The 12,028-nt window shown below is 31.4% G+C and overlaps 2 long non-coding RNA genes across 2 annotated transcripts; one reads left to right on the top strand and one right to left on the bottom strand.

The window, feature by feature from the left end:
- Positions 1-7,201: 7,201 nt before the first annotated feature.
- Positions 7,202-7,955, bottom strand: LOC127129071 (uncharacterized). The gene is made up of 2 exons (XR_007806141.1): positions 7,807-7,955; positions 7,202-7,661 (listed from the first exon to the last, which is right to left on the bottom strand). It is a non-coding gene; the product is annotated as an uncharacterized LOC127129071 (long non-coding RNA).
- A 545-nt stretch (positions 7,956-8,500) lies between these two features.
- LOC127126301 (uncharacterized) lies at positions 8,501-11,671 on the top strand. The gene is made up of 2 exons (XR_007804947.1): positions 8,501-10,422; positions 10,663-11,671. It is a non-coding gene; the product is annotated as an uncharacterized LOC127126301 (long non-coding RNA).
- The last annotated feature ends 357 nt before the right edge of the window (positions 11,672-12,028 follow it).

Below are 12,028 nucleotides of genomic sequence, written 5' to 3'. Positions count from 1 at the left end.
ACGAAAATGTCATGTGATCTGACAAATCCTTTTGTGATAATAATTATGTGTATAATTACCCTTTTGCCCTTATGTCTATATTGAACACAAGGCATAGACCGTGTCATCTTTGTCCAGTTCAATATTGGGCCCATAGACATTTATCCTGTTACGCAGGATGAGCAAATTCCATCTAGGTCACTCATGTCCCTTAGCATGCTTCGTGGAGTACCCATCAACTGTCTTTATGGTCATCCAATTACGGATAAGATTTGATCAGCAATAAGGCACTCGACTCTACATCTAGGGTCCATAGTGGTTTCAGATCAAAGGGTGGTATACACCATTATCACCATGAGAATAACTTATGACACTTTGCATAACATTCTATATAGTATTCTTATAGCGGGTCAATCCAGTATAAATATTACTCTTAATATTCATACCTATGTTTAAGACTTGATAACTCTTTATCCATGATCCATTAGATGTGATCATCAATCTATAAACATAATAGTCTTCATGCTTTAATGTTATCCCACTTCACAATAAAGCTTGACTACGGATACTTTAAGAATAGTGTCCTTATGTTTAATGTGATCTCATTATTAAGTCATACTTGATACATTAAACGGACTAGCTATTTTAGGGACTTTATTAAACAAACATAATAAAGAAAAAGCCTTTTATTATTAACAAATAATTCGATACAAGTACCAAAAGTATTGGCCTCTAGGGCTTACACCAACATTATCTGATGTGTACAAGACCGTCACTATCATGAATGTATATAATCAAAGCTTCTCGGTACTACCAATGGAGGAATACTGACCTCCATATGAAGGTGATATAGTTTGACACAACGACGAGATGCGTAGAAAGAAAAAAGGAAGGCCAAACAGCACACGTATCAGGGCAGAGATGGATTCCACAGATAAAATGATAAGATTATGTAGTATCTGTCGTCAACCAGGACACAACAAGAACAACTGTCCCAATCGAGGAGCATCATCTGGGTCTTAAGCTTTTTGTAACATTGTATTTCTGTAACCTTCAATCATTATATATCATTAAGTTTTTGTTACAACGAGGTTCACAACAAACATCAGTACAAAATAAGCTATCTGAAAATAGAAATATTTCTAACTGATTACAACAATCAAATTGATGTCATCTCGATCGAACATCATTTCCCTAGCATCCTTATCAGTCTTCATTCACACCCAACCAAAGATACTGTCGAGTCTCTCAATACTTTTAATTTTTCCCGTTCTGGTATTTTCTCATCTAACCAACGAACCAACTCCCTTTTCAGTTGATCGAACATAGTGATGTTCAAGAACATCATCAGCATCTGAGGTTTGTCTCTCGCATAAATCACCTTTCCGTATCGGCGACGAACACCAAACATGATTGTCAAATGATTAATTGAGATGTGGAACAATGGCTCACACAACGCATCTATTTATAACACAAAAATTGCATTTTACACTGAGGCTCCAATTGAATTGACGCCTCCTCTTAAGTCCTACACAGGGGCGCCAATCCAATTGGCTAGAGCACCTGCCCTAGCCAATTCAATTAGCGCCTCCATTCAATTTTTAAGAGGAGTCTCCAATTCAATTGACGACTCCTCTTAAAAGTGGGGTAGTTTGAAAAAAAAATTAAAACCAAAGATATTTTGAGAATTTACTTTAAAAAGTGAGTTATTTTTGTAAAAATTTCTAAAATATTCTCATAGGAAATACAAAAGTAAAATCCAATAGGGAGATTCTCTTTTGATCTCTTAACTTTTTATTAAACGAATTAACAATTTTAAACTATGTGTGAAAAGGCATGCAATGCCAAGATAAAGTGGCCTTTTCCCTTCATCGAATCCTCGTTACAAAATGGACCCACGCATGGGTAAATAAAGTTGTTTCATATAAAGTTTAATATATAATAATAATATTATGGTATCTTAACTAGTGATAGAATATTGATCTAATCTATTGGAGAATCTATCCCTCTTTGGAATGTAACGTGCGAGGCAACAATGAAAGGTGTGCAAAAATATGGTTAACCAAATTATATGTCTAAACTGAATTGCATTGCACCATAAAATAACTAAACCACTTGAATGGTTACTGAACTGAACCATTTAAATTAACCAATTATAATTCAGTTTAAAACCGGTTCATAACTAATTTTCTTTTATAAACTGCTTTAGTTATAATTTTTTTAATAAAAAAAAGAAAAATTATTGAGAGTGAAAAAAAATAGAAATTAAAAATATTTATAATTATGAAAAATTAAAAATATTTTATTAAAAATTAAAAATAAAATTATAAAAAAAATATAGTTTTTTTAGAAAAAAATCTGAAAATAAATATTTTGTATTCCATAAAATAAAAAATAATTTTTTTCTGAAAATAATTTTTTTATTCATTAAAAAAATATAATTTAATTTGAAATAATTTTTTTTTCAAAAAAATAAAAAAATTATTGTTTTCCAAAATAAAAAAATTCTGAAAAAATTTTTTTTTGAAAACTAAAAATTTCAGAATAAAATTATTTTTATAGTGAAATTTTTCCCAAATTTTATGAAATATAAAAATAAAATAATTTTTTTTTATTTTTCCGAAAATAAAATTCGAAAAAAATTTATTCTGAATTTTTTTCCCCGAAAAATTAAAATTAAAATATTTTTTAAAATTTTTTTTTTGCATGAAATTTTTAAAATATCTATTCAGATTTTTTTTCAAAAAAAATTTTTTAAATAATTTTTATAAATAAAAGTTTTTTTAAAAAAAATATTTTCATTTTTTTTAAATTAATTATTTTTTATGAAATTAAAAAAATTGATTTTGAAACAGTTCAAATTATAAAATTGGTTTATAATTGCAAATTGATTATAAACTAGTTTATAAATACAAACCGGTTATAAACTAGTTTTAAACTGAATTGAAACCATTTTAGCAATTAACTGCATTATTTGTAAAATGGTTATTATAAACTGAACTGAACTATAAATGTGGTTTGGTTCAGTTCAGTTCATGAACCACGAACACCCCTAAATGAAAGGGTGCATAAATAATTAATATATACGGATTACTCTGGGTAGTTCATTAAACTCAAGCCCGTGACTTTTCTTCAAGTTTGATATCTTTTTACTTTAGTTTTTTAAAATGAGTAATTGCTCTGTTAGATTTTTTTTTAAATAATTTTTTTTAAATAATATAAAAATAATCATAATTTTAAAATATTTATTAATATAATCACTTTAAAATAAAAAAATGAGACGTGATTTGTTATGGCGCATGTATTGATCAATTTATATTTAGATGTCATTATAATTGATGAATGCATGTAAAATGTAAGAGTAAGTGTCACTGCAATTGTTACATACATATAAAATTTAGGAGGATACACCACTACAATTGACTATGCATGTAAATATAGAAGCATGCATCACTGCCATTGACACATGCATGTGATTACTCTTTATTTTTTTTACATACATGTCTCAATTACAGTAACACATACTCCTACATTTGCATTCGTCAATTATAGTGACACATGCTCCTATATTTTCATGCATGCGTCAATTATAATGACGCATGCTATCACATTTTACATGTATGCGTATGTGGCACATGCTCTTATAGACATGGTTAATTTGATAAATAGATTGAAAATATGATTATTTTAATATATAATTTTAAAAAATTGATTATCAAAAAAGTCTTTTAAAAAAGTGAATGTTGATATAGATACAGCTACAAACAACTTTTTAAAATAAATTAGAGTAGTGGCATCTGTCATGCATAAGTATTATTATACATTAAATTTTGGCTTAACTATGTGACTCGTGTTGGCGAGATTTTAGGTTTCCTTTATGTATATTTTTTTAAATAATAGGTTTTTGTTATAAAAATGTTTACGTCGCAAATATTTCTGATCAGAAATTAGTGTTGTGAATCCAAAAATAAATAAATTCAAATCTATGAGAACATCATTATCGATGCCATGTCATTGTTTCTACACTGGTATTATTAACTCATGTTTAGTATACACATGAGAAAGAAAAAGAAACTTTGATAAAAGAAAAAACTTTTTATATTATCTGAAAAACGTGTATTTACAATTCTGATGGGGTGTATTTATTCACCTAGATAATAACAACTATTCCTATTAATTAGCAAGTACGTTACTATTGTACCTAAATAGGTAGTGAAAACTAATAAAAAATAGTTAATTGAAATTATATATTATATTAGCTAATACCCCCTCAAACTTGAATGTATGTTATGCATTCTGAATTTGGCAGCTAAAAAACTAAAAGGCCCATGGTGGAGGGTTTTTATCGAATATATCAACCACTTGCTTGGAGAATTGAATAGGCATTAAGTGAATAATTGTGACTTGTACTTTTTTGGGAACAATATGACCATTCATTTTTACATGTTTCATATGTTTGTGGAATACTGGATTGTTTGGCGATGTGTATTGTTGATTGGTTGTCACGGAATATAACAAATTGATTGGTTGGTTGTGTTGAATTTTGAGGTCTAGAAGAAGGTATAATAACCATTGTGCTTCACAAATTGCATTTGCAAATGCAGGATATTCCGCTTCGGACGAAGATCTAAATCCTATGCGTTGTTTCTTGCTTTTCCGGTATACAAGAGATAATCCAATGTAGAAGCAATATCCGGTTGTTGATCTTCTAGTTGCATCACATGACCCCTAATCGGAATCAATAAATCTGATAAAAGAGTGGAGGAAGAAGCTTTGAACATGAGGTATTTAATGGTGAATGAGAGATGTTGAAAGGTTATGAGTGAGAGGTTTGGAGTTGTAGGGAAAATATTTTCGTAGAAAAAAATATCTCTTTATATGAAAATTTATTGATTTTGGAGGTCGAAGAGGACAATACATTTGACTCCCCGTTTATGTCCAATAATTAATACATTTCCTATTTCTAGAATGGAATTTAGTTCTACCATATTTAAGGGTAGCGACATAGACTAAACATCCAAACACTTTTAGCAAAGAATAGTCAGACATGGTATTATGCATGAGAAAATAAGGAGATTTGTGATGTAAAAACTTAGAAGGGATCCTATTTATCAAGTAAACAACATGAATGAGGACATCAACCCAACATATTTTGGGAAGATTAGATTGAAAATTCAAATATCCAACTGCATTTAAAAGGTGTTGATGTTTCCGCTCAACAATGTCGTTTTGTTGCGGTGTATCAACACAAGATGTCTTATTTAGAATTCCATGTTTGGCATAAAAGTCTGACAGAAACAACTCAAGGCCATTATCGGTCCTTATAGTTTTTATAGTTTTATGAAATTGAGTTTGAATGAGATATATAAAATATTTAACATGTGAAGAAGTTTTAGATTTTAAGCGCATGAGATATATCCAACATTATCTACTATGATCATCAATAATGGTAAGTAAATATTTAAACCTTAGCATGGAATGAATGGAGTATGACCCCGTATATCCATGTAAATGAGATCAAAACCATTAGAAGCATGAGATTAAATGTTTTGAAAAGACAACCTTTTATGTTTAGCTAAAAAACACGAATCACGCGAAAAAGCAGTTGGAGAAAATTTACGTAAAGGAATTTTTTTTATTTATGCAAGAAGCAGCAATATTAGAGGGATGTCGTAGGTGTAAATGTTAAATATTACAATTGCTAACATTGTGAATCTAAGAACTAGTGTGATTGGGAAACTTAAAGGGGGACACTTGATTGAGAATGGTTAAGTAATATATCCCTAGGTGGAGTTTAATTGCACCAATCATCCTCTTGGAGAGGATCTCCTGTATGATATAATTATCAGCATTAAACATGACCCTATAATTTAAGGACTTAGTATTTCTAGGGATAAATATGAGATTTGTGAAAAAATCTGAAATGTGTAAAACATTGTTAAGGTAAAAGTTATCATTGAAGATAATGGTTCCAACTTTATTGGTGGTAATACTAGCACCATTGGGAAGTTTAACAATAAGTTTTGGTATGATAACTAATTTTTGGAATAAAGATTGACTATGGCACACATGGTCGGTGGCCCCCGTGTCAAGAATCCAGGGATGAGATTGATAAAAAAAGAGGGTGTAGAAAAAATACATGTATTATTGTTTAAAGTGCTTAATGTTAAATGTTAAGGGAAGTAAGAGTGGTAGATTATTGCAAAAGTGCTAGCAATGCTTTGTGTTGGTCTGCAGTGAAGTGAGTAATCCTTGCAGTACTTTGTTGTCCACCAATATCAATATATTGGTTGGTTTCTAAGTTATCCGTGACCAGATTGGCTTGATTGTTGCTTGTTTCCTTGAGGTAAGGAGGTAATCCATGTTTTTTTTGAAGAAAACCTCAATGGTGTGACCAGTTTTATTACAATAGCTATATACTTTATTGCTTCTACCATGCCCAGAGTTAAAGGATTTGTTGTCGTGATTAGAAGGATGCTTATGAGGGTGAAGTTTGGAGAAATTGGCTATACCTTTGTCTTCGTCAGTAGAAGGTGTCATATTCCAATTTCCCTTTTGCTCATTTCACACATTTATCATGTGTATAACATTGTTCCATTTAGGTCATTTTGCATAAAAAAATCAACTTAAATGGTGAACATTTTCCAATCACATCCCATTGTATCTTAGCTCACCATATTATGCATCTATTCATGTCATTTTAATTTAGTTTTCTTTTGGACCATCCATAGAGGATTTCTTGCATTAGAAGTTTCATTGAGAAAAAAGTCAACAAAAAGTCAAATAAGTTTGAAACTTAGTATGTAAGATGGTAACATCCGTTTTCATATTTTAATTTGTATCTGGCATTCATCCCATTCATATCATATCATTTAAAAGCAAAACGAATAAATTGGATTTAATTTCAATGTGTCTTAATTCTTCTCCATTCATGATCACCATCATCATCATGAATCACAAACCAAATGAATATGTAAAAGAAGAAAATAAAAGATCAATTTGAATTCAAGAGGAGTTTTGAAGTCCATTTTCATTCACAAGTTTACATCATCGTCATCTTTTCCATTTATCCAAATTACAACTCAACTTTTCAAAATTCAAATTCAAGTTTATTTTCATTCAAAGGTTCAAGTTAAGGGTAAATTAGATTCATACTTTCATGATCATAACACTACCATAAAAATTCAAAATTGAATAAGATAAAATAAATTGCAAAGAAGAATAATACAAACTGAATTTTATTCCATTATTCAAGTGTTATATAGTACATAATCACATTAAAAATTATACAAAAGAAAAAACTTGAACATGGACCCTTCTCAACATCACTCACGATTTGCTCCCATTCCCCACAAAATCAACAAAATAATTCTTCACACAAATAATTCACATCCCACACTCATCCTTATCTCCTTAATAGCTCATAATCCTCACACAATTCATGCTGCCACTCACACGAATCTCACTCAAAATATATTGGGTCACACACTTGAGTCAAGCCTCATACATTTACACGTAAACCTAATTTACAACTATATAAGTTAAGCTATCCTACAATATTCAGTTGCCACAAAACACCATCTTCACATTCTGAAGCAAAATATGAGCTCCCAAAACCTTCACATAAAAGCTCTCCTCTATAGCTGTTAGAGATTCATATTGAAGCTCTAATCAAACTTGAGCTAAACTCCATCATCAATAACACAAAAGTGGCATCATACAAAGAGAAGTAAACAGAGAAACAAAAAGTATTAAAAGAGATTGATAGTAGAAGATGAGGAATAGAAGTATAAGAAAGTAAAAATAAAATAAAAGATATAAGCATACCTGAGCTTTTACAAACTCTCTGGAGTTTAAGTTGTCGCCAGCGAAGCTCCCTTCAGGTACTTTCAGGCTTCTTTTCCTTCAATTTTTGCTTGATTAATGATAGTGTTTGTTTGTTAACCAATTCGCCTTTAGTAATGTCATACCCTGATTTTGACCCTGAATTGCTGATTTAACACATTCATCATAGCTATTGCATCTATACATAGCGTAACATGCACTCCATATTGCATAGAGCCTAGAATATCAGTCGAAATAATTTTTTGGAATTACAGGCGAACCGGTTGAATTAATCGCCAAATGTGTGACAAATCAGTAGACGGAATTTTTTTAAATCAAGCTTGCAAACACCAGTTTTATTAATCTATGTTTCGCGTAGTTTAATCTGGTATGCTCGATTTATTTTTCGGCTAATTTTTCGATCACCTTTTTACCCGCCTGAGCCTTTTAACCGGTCAAAATTTATTTCAAAATTAAAAGAAACGCTGTATTTTTTCAATAAGTTTATTTCACACTGATCATTTTAATGCATTCAATTTATTTTTTGGGTATTTTTTGTGCCCGATTTTTATTCATTTTTAATCCGTTTATTTCCGCTTTTAGCCAAAATAATCGAGCCATTTTTTTAGATCGAGCCATTTTTTTAGAATTTATTGTGTATGTTTGTTTGAATTTTAATTGTGTAATTTATTTTTAATTAGTTTTTTTAAAGTTATATTTGTTTAATTAATTTTATCAAAAAAATGAAAGAAATAAATATCTTTTCTCACCCATTCAATAATGGACGTGTGTCCTCACTAGTTTTGAAAAAATTTCTCTCCTCATAACAATCTCTGCCAGCTAGCAACAGAGAGCATCTTATCCAAACTTTTCCTCATGAAAAAATGACAAAAAGGAGAATGGAAAAGGACCACTCACATTGGATACCTCCTCATTCTCTCCAACACTCGTCTGACACCTCTCATCAATTCACAATTCCACCCATTGTATTTCTGTCTCATTAGCCAACACATGACCCACACGAAAATAAATAAAATAAATTAATACTATCCTCCCTTATTGAATGCAGTGGAAAAAACGCAGAACAAGTTTCTTTGGGGAGGGAGAGAAACAACTTTTTTTAAAAAAAACTTTTACTTTATTCTATTTCAACTCACACATTTCCTTCCACTTTTCAAAAGACCTACTCTTTTTTCCCTTTCATGGTTTGCTTTCTTCAGACGGTAACAAACTGCATCTTCAATACAACCTTAACAAACCTCCACCATAGGCACCGGCTCACCTCCGCCTCCTTCCATACAACCACATTCTAACCCACCTCCAAATCACTACGTACAACCACCTCCGAAGCTTCCTAATCCAACACCCTCCATTCTGGAAACCGCGTACGAAATCACCACCAAACTTCGCCTTCTGCCGGTTTGTTTCTTGTTCCTTTCCCATGTTTGCATTTTTGTATCACTCTGTATCGTCGTTTTCATATATTTGTTGAGAGAGAGAGAGCATTTTGATTTCGACTTGAAGTTGTTGTTTTTCTTCGTTTTCCGGCATTGGGATTTGATTTCGTTAAGAAACTCAAACTAATATTTTTTTTCTTTTTCTTTTTCTTTTTATCTTATTATTTATTTTATTTCTAATATGTTTTATGAATTATTATATGTTATTATTATTATTATTATAAATTTTAGTTAAGATTAGATTTTTTATTCTTTATATTAAAATTTATTAATCATTTTGCATTTGGAAATATTTTTGTGGTTTGTAAATAGTTCATTATTGTGTTAGAATGAAGAAGATAAACTTGAAAAAACATGTTACTGCACTACTGCACTACTGCTACTGCATTACTGCTACTATGATTCTTGTTGGTTTTTTTTATTTCATCATATTGTTTATATTATATTTTCTGTCTGTTATAAAAGTTAGAAAAGTAGATCTGGTAGAGTGGCAAGAGCTTTAGATTGTAATGCTTAGGTCCCAAGTTCAATTCCTGCTAGGCTACATTTATAGTCTTTGTTAATTTTTTTTTTCTCTTCATGTTTCTATTTTTCTAATAAAATTCATACTATACATTAATGGGTGCAATTGACTTTCCACTAGGTCATGGTTCGACCCTTGTACATCCCACTTTCTATTTATTTCATTTTTTATGTTATTTTATTTTTAATTCTTTTTATATTTTTATTCTCATTTTTTCGATACTTGTTGATTTTAATGTTTGTCTTTAATTTATTTTATTGATTAAACATCGAGTTTCAATCTCTGGATTCAACAGTTCCCATGTTGTTATTCCATGATTATTTCATCGATATATTGATAGTATTTCGCCGCGTTTGATCAATCTCATATGACATTTCGATTGTTGTCAATATGCGCAAACCGGCTTTAAGCACATTATATAGGTTTTTGTTTGTTTGTTTGTTTGTTGCTCAATTTCTACCCGCCTTGCACGTCTTTGCGTTATGTGACCTTGATTCGCATCTTCGCATCCCGATTTTAATCCGTGTAAATCCCGATTTTACTCTTTTTGATTCGATTTTTGATTATTTTGTAAAATATAATTTTGTATTTGTTGCTTTCCTCACATGGCTTACTCTTGGGCCTTCTTACAATGAGCTCGTAAGCAACATCAACTAAACTTTCAATAATTTCAAACCTCGGTACTTTAATTGTTTTAATTTAATATTCAAATCGTTTTCCAAATAAAACGTGAAGAAAAAGATTACCTGGATGGAATGTCCAGTCGTAATCTCGAATATTAGGCTCAAGCTGTAAGAGCTTGCAAGCCGTTAATATTCGTCTTCTCTTTCATACTCCAATATTCAAAATCATTCTCTAAATAAAAGTTGGAAGAAAAAGGTTACCTGGATGGAATGTCCAGTCGTAATCCCGAATATTAGGCTCAAGCTGTAAGAGCTTGCAAGCCGTTAATATTCGTCTTCTCTTTAACACTTTAATATTCAAAAATCATCTTCTTAATAAAGTTGGAAGAAAAAGATTACCTGGAAGGAATATCCAGTTGTAATCCCGAATATTAGGCTCAAGCTGTAAGAGCTTGCAAGCCATAAATATTCGTCTTCTCTCCAAAACACCTGTAAATATCTCAAACCATCTTCTTAATAAAGTTGGAAGAAAAAGATTACCTGGAGGGAATATCCAGTTGTAATCCCGAATATTAGGCTCAAGCTGTAAGATCTTGCAAGCCATAAATATTCGTCTTCCCTCCAAAACATTCATAAATATTCAAATCATTTTCTTAGCAATATTGGAAAGAAACAGACTGCCTGGGTGGAATGTCTAGACGTAGTCCCGAGTATTAGACCCAAGCTGTAAGAGCTTGTAGGTCACAAGTACTCGTCTTTCAAACTTCAAAATACCTAATTCATACCTTAATACTTTTTTAATAAAGATGGAAATGGAACATGGTGTATACCGTGCACTCCTGAGGCTAGGATTCGAGATGTATATCTCGCTCATCCAAGTTCTCGCCATCACTCAAAATACATCCAACCAATCAAACACTTTTCTCGCCGCCGTGCGATTAATCAAAAACCTTTTTCATAAACGAAAGGTATCTTGTCTTTAGTGATATAAAACAATGTTTCGGCCACGATTGTTGAGTCGAGATAAGTGACGCTTTTCCGAATGTAGATTTATAAATCTGTTCGATGTGTGGTATGCGTCCACTCCTCATCTGTTTTGGGTAAAACAATGTTTTCGTCGATTAATACAATATAGCTTTCGCTAAAATCGACCAACAAACAAACATTTTTCTACCCAGAACTACGTAAGCCTTGATTTCTCTTTTGAGATACGTAGGAGCGGGATTTTTAAATCTTGTCAGGCCCATTAATAAAAAAACTTAGGTTTAGTCCTTCGTCCAAAAATCCAAAAACATTTCTTCTCTCTTCTATTCTTTCTTTCCCACCTAATAAATTGAAAAGCCTAACATTTCAACTAACATTAATGCACACAACTAACCTAATGGTTCCCGTTGAGTACAACGGACGTGAGGGGTGCTAATACCTTCCCCTTGCGTAATCGACTCCCGAACCCTGATATTGGTTGCGATGACCATATCTTATCCTTTCTTTTGTCTTGGGTTTTATCGATATTTCCCCTTTCCTTTTTAGGAATAAATAAAGTTCGGTGGCGACTCTGTTCAGTCCATCATTGCGAGCGTGCGATCGCGCTTCGCTTTAAAGTCGTATCCCCATTTTTCGAG

The sequence above is a fragment of the Lathyrus oleraceus genome, chromosome 3 (assembly GCF_024323335.1).
Source record: "Lathyrus oleraceus cultivar Zhongwan6 chromosome 3, CAAS_Psat_ZW6_1.0, whole genome shotgun sequence".
Lineage (NCBI taxonomy): Eukaryota > Viridiplantae > Streptophyta > Magnoliopsida > Fabales > Fabaceae > Lathyrus > Lathyrus oleraceus.
This window is presented reverse-complemented; position numbering and strand designations above follow the sequence as displayed.